Consider the following 6,000-nt stretch of genomic DNA (forward strand, 5'->3'; position numbering starts at 1 on the left):
TTTACTGGATCAAATTCATCGTTTGCAATGCTATGCTTGGAATTTATGTGAAATATATTATGTTACTTGTTGTTCTGAAAACCCTAAGAAACACCTTCCCTACCAATGTGAGTTTAGTGATAATGGAATCATATCTTTGTATTCTAAGGGTGTTTATAATTACTATGATGTTCAACAAACTGAAGAATTTGTTGCTTTTAAGGGTGATGATGAAATTGCTTCTTTGATTGAAAAGTATGATGCTACTCTTTACAAATCTGAAAATTTTGCCATACTTGAATTGTTATGATAATTATGCTTCTAATACCTATGTTAAACCATATATTGAGGAGTCCTCCGCTGTCCAAGAAGAGACTAATATTTTGCAGGAGTCTATGGAAGAAGAAATTGATGAAACTGTGAGCTCATTGGATGAAAAAGATGATGAGGAGAGCGAAGAACAAAAGGAGGAAGAGCGGATTAGCTACCCATCCCAACCTTCTAATGAGAGTAACTCTTCAACTCATACATTGTTTAATTTCCCTTCGTGCTTACCGAAGGATGATTGCTATGATGATTGTTATGATCCCATTGATTCTTTTGAAATATCCCTTTTTGATGATGCTTGCTATGCTTGTGGAAAAGATGCCAATATGAATTATTCTTATGGAGATGAATTTGATATAGTTCCTTATGTTAAACATGAAATTGTTGCTATTGCACCCACGCATGATAGTCCTATTATCTTTTTGAATTCTCCCGACTACACTATATCAGAGAAGTTTGCCCTTATTAAGGATTATATTGATGGGTTGCGTTTCACTACTACACATGATGATTTTGATAGATATAATATGCATGTGCTTGCTGCTCCTACTTGCAATTATTATGAGAGAGGAACTATATCTCCACCTCTCTATGTTTCCCACATGATAAAATTGCAAGAAACTGTTTATACTATGCATTGGCCTTTACTATGTGTGCATGAATTGTTCTTCTATGACATGCCAATGCATAGGAAAATAGTTAGACTTCATCATTACATGATATATGTTACATTGTGCTCACTACTAAATTACAAATCATTGTTAATTAAAATTGGCTTTGATATACCTTGGGATCCGGGTGGATCCATTACTTGAGCACTATATGCCTAGCTTAATGGCTTTAAAGAGAGCGCTGCCAGGGAGACAACCCGGAAGTTTTAGAGAGTCATTTATTTCTGTTGTGTACTTTTATAAAGTTTAAAAATAAAAATAATGTGCCGAGGTTTGCCTTTAGGATGTTTTAGACTACTTGTTGGTTTGTGCGGTGCAGGACAGAAACTTTGGCTGTAGTGCGCGATTTTACATTTTTTACTGGAACGTCAAACGGTTCTGAAACTTTTTGAAATCTTGGGGATGCCCAAGGCAGCCCAAGTAAATATCCAAGGAGACTCAAGCGTCTAAGCTTGGGAATGCCCCGGAAGGCATCCCATCTTTCTTCAACAAGTATCGGTATGTTTTCGGATTCGTTTCGTTCATGTGATATGTGCAAATCTTGTAGCGTCTTTTGCATTTAGTTTTTCACTTTTCTGTGATGCACCATGCTGGTATGAGATAATCCTTGGTTAATTTATAGAATGCTCATTGTACTTCACTTATATCTTTTGAGTATGGCTTTATAGAATGCTTCATGTGCTTCACTTATATCATTTGAAGTTTGGATTGCCTGTTTCCCTACACATAGAAAACCGCCATTTGTAGAATGCTCTTTTGCTTCACTTATATTTGTTAGAGCATGGGCATATCTTTTGTAGAAAGAATTAAACTCTCTTGCTTCACTTATATCTATTTAGAGAGATGACAGGAATTGGTCATTCACATGGTTAGTCATAAAATCCTGCATAAAACTTGTAGATCACTGAATATGACATGTTTGATTGCTTGCAATAGTTTTGCGATATAAAGGTGTTGATATTAGAGTCGTGCTAGTTGAGTAATTGTGAAATTGAGAAATACTTGTGTTGAGGTTTGCAAGTCCCATAGCATGCACGTATGGTAAAAGTTGTGTGACAAATTTGAAGCATGGGGTGTTCTTTTATTGCTTTCCTTATGAGTGGCGGTCAGGGGCGAGCGATGGTCTTTTCCTACCAATCTATCCCCCTAGGGGCATGCGTAGTAGTACTTTGCTTCGAGGGCTAATAAACTTTTGCAATAAGTATATGAGTTCTTTATGACTAATATGAGTCCATGGATTATACGCACTCTCACCCTTCCATCATTGCTAGCCTCTTCGGTACCGTGCATTGCCCTTTCTCACCTCGAGAGTTGGTGCAAACTTCACCGGTGCATCCAAACCCCGTGATACGATACGCTCTATCACACATAAGCCTCCTTATATCTTCCTCAAAACAGCCACCATACCTACCTATCATGGCATTTCCATAGCCATTCCGAGATATATTGCCATGCAACTTCCCTCATCATCATATACATGACTTGAGCATTTATCGTCATATTGCTTTGCATGATCGTAAGATAGCTAGCATGATGTTTTCATGGCTTGTCCGTTTTTTGATGTCATTGCTACGCTAGATCATTGCACATCCCGGTACACTGCCGGAGGCATTCATATAGAGTCATATCTTTGTTCTAGCATCGAGTTGTAATATTGAGTTGTAAGTAAATAAAAGTGTGACGATCATCATCATTAGAGCATTGTCCCAGTGAGGAAAGGATGATGGAGACTATGATTCCCCCACAAGTCGGGATGAGACTCCGGACTTTAAAAAATAAAAGAGGCCAAAGAAGCCCACCAAAAAAATGAGAGAAAAAGAGAGAAGGGGCAATGTTACTATCCTTTTACCACACTTGTGCTTCTGAGTAGCACCATGTTCTTCATATAGAGAGTCTCTTGAGTTATCACTTTCATATACTAGTGGGAATTTTCATTATAGAACTTGGCTTGTATATTCCGATGATGGGCTTCCTCAAATGCCCGAGGTCTTCATAAGCAAGCAAGTTGGATGCACACCCACTTAGTTTCCAGTTTGAGCTTTCATACACTTATAGCTCTTAGTGCATCCGTTGCATGGCAATCCCTAGTCCTCACATTGACCTCAATTGATGGGCATCTCCATAGCCCATTGATTAGCCGCGTCAATGTGAGACTTTCTCCTTTTTTGTCTTCTCCACACAACCTCCATCATCATATTCTATTCCACCCATAGTGCTATGTCCATGGCTTGCATTCATGTATTGCGTGAGGGTTGAAAAGGCTGAAGCGCGTTAAAAAGTATGAACCAATTGCGAGGCTTGCCATCGGGGTTGTGCATGATGGGAGCATTTTTGTGTGACGAAAATGAAGCATGTTCAAACTATATGATTTTGTAGGGATGAGCTTTCGTTGGCTATGTTATTTTGAGAGGACATAATTGCTTGGTTAGTATGCTTGAAGTATTATTGTCTTAACATCAAATGATAGACTATTGCTTTGAATCACTCGTGTCTTAATATTCATGCCATGATTAGATACATGATCAAGATTATGCTAGGTAGCATTCCACATCAAAAATTATCTTTTTTATCATTTAACTACTCGAGGACGAGCAGGAATTAAGCTTGGGGATGCTGATATGTCTCCGTCGTATCTACAATTTTTTATTGTTCCATGCCAATATTATACAACTTTCATATACTTTTGGCAACTTTTTATATTATTTTTGGGACTAACATATTGATCCAGTGCCCAGTACCAGTTCCTGTTTGTTGCATGTTTTATGTTTCGCAGAAAACCCATATCAAACGGAGTCCAAACGTGATAAAAACGGACGGAGAATATTTTTGGAATATTCATGATATTTGGGAAGAAAAATCAACGCGAGACGGTGCCCGAGGGGGCCACGAGGCAGGGGGCGCGCCCCTGACCTTCGTGGGCACCCCGTAAGGCGGTTTCTGCTCTTCTTTGGCCGCAAGAAAGCTAATTTTCAGAAAAAAATCTTGGCGAAGGTTTCAATCCAATCGGAGTTACGGATCTCCGATTATAAAAGAAACGGTGAAAGGGCAGAATCCAGAATGCAGAAACAGAGAGAGACAGAGAGACACATCCAATCTCGGAGGGGCTCTCGCCCCTCCCATGCCATGGAGACCAAGGACCAGAGGAAGAACCTTTCTCCCACCTAGGGAGGAGGCCAAGGAAGAAGGAGAAGGAGGGGGGCTCTCTCCCCCTCGCTTCCGGTGGCGCCGGAGTGCCACCAGGGGCCATCATCGTCACCGCAATCTTCACCAACACCTCCGTCATCTTCACCAACATCTTCATCACCTTCCCCCATCTTTATACAGCGGTCCACTCTCCCGCAACCCGCTGTACCCTCTACTTGAACATGGTGCTTTATGCTTCATATTATTATCCAATGATGTGTTGCCATCCTATGATGTCTGAGTAGATTTTCGTTGTCCTATCGGTAATTGGTGAATTGCTATGATTAGTTTAATTTGCTTGTGGTTATGTTGCTGTCCTTTGGTGCCCATCATATGAGCCCGCACGTGGATCACACCAGGGTTAGTTGTATGGTGATAGGACTATGTAATGGAGGGCAAGAGTGACAGAAGCTTCAACCTAGCATAGAAATTGATGCATACGGGATTGAAGGGGGACCAATATATCTTAATGCTATTGTTGGGTTTTATCTTAATGGACGTTAGTAGTTGCGGATGCTTGCTGATAGTTCCAATCATAAGTGCATAGAATTCCAAGTCAGGGATGACATGCTAGCAGTGGCCTCTCCCGCATAATACTTGCTATCGGTCTAGTAAAGTAGTCAATTGCTTAGGGACAATTTCGCAACTCCTACCACCACTTTTCCACACTCGCTATACTAACTTTATTGCTTCTTTACCTAAACAGCCCCTACTTTTTATTTACGCGCTCTTTATTATCTTGCAAACTTATCCAACAACACCTACAAAGTACTTCTAGTTTCATGCTTGTTCTAGGTAAAGCGAACGTTAAGCGTGCGTAGAGTTGTATCGGTGGTCGATAGAACTTGAGGGAATATTTGTTCTACCTTTAGCTCCTCGTTGGGTTCGACACTCTTCGTTATTGAAAGAGGCTACAATTGATCCCCTATACTTGTGGGTTATCAAAGGCTTGCACAGGCCTCGTTCAACCCGCTTTTATCGGACCGAACCTTCTCAACCACCGTACCCATAAGGATACGGTGTTCCTCCACAATGGAAGCACTTCGAAGCGCTTCCACTAGGGTATCTGGCGCCTTCGAATTGACGGAGATTGCGGTGGAGTTGGTGCACCCCCTTCTTTCGAAGGAGGCTGCTTACCTGATTCTGGAGCCATATGGGTCTCCGGAATAATGTTCGATTGGGGGCCGAATTGGGTAGGGCCCCCATCGCCAGTCTCCATGGGGGTCGGTTCCCCATGTTTCCGGCCGCAGAGGTATCACCCTCTGGCGCCACCTTGACGGCTTCCCGCACCTGTCCATGATCCGGAAGGGTCCTTCGGGACAACACTTCGGCATGGTCCGTAGCCTTGGGGGAGGAGGCCGACGGAGGCGACCCGCTGTCCATCACGTTCGGATCCAGCGAATTCCCCGAAGATGAGGATTACTGGGGGAGGACGTGAGCCGGACTGCAGTATGTAATATATTAAAATCATAAGGCGGACAACCGGATTGATACATAAGTACAAGTTCCTTTAGGGGTACTTACGATCCGGCCACGGGCTTCGGCCTGGGGCGCCACTCGTCGGTGTCCGATTCGGAGTCATCCATGATAGTAATTCTCCCTTTCTTGGACGCCTCCGCCTCCAGATCCATGGAGGCCCCCCTTTTCTTCTTTCCTCCCTTAAGGGGAGAACTACTCTCTTCTTCCTCCCCCTCGTCTTCGTCAGGGGAGGAGTGAGTTTTGGTGTCTTCGGACACTACGTCCGATGCACCTTTACGGCGGACACTACGTCTCGGTGTCCCCTCCTTGCCCTTCTTCTTGGTCTTCTTTTCCGGCGCCTGATATGGTGCCGGATCCAGCA

Source organism: Aegilops tauschii, chromosome 4, assembly GCF_002575655.3.
Source record: "Aegilops tauschii subsp. strangulata cultivar AL8/78 chromosome 4, Aet v6.0, whole genome shotgun sequence".
Lineage (NCBI taxonomy): Eukaryota > Viridiplantae > Streptophyta > Magnoliopsida > Poales > Poaceae > Aegilops > Aegilops tauschii.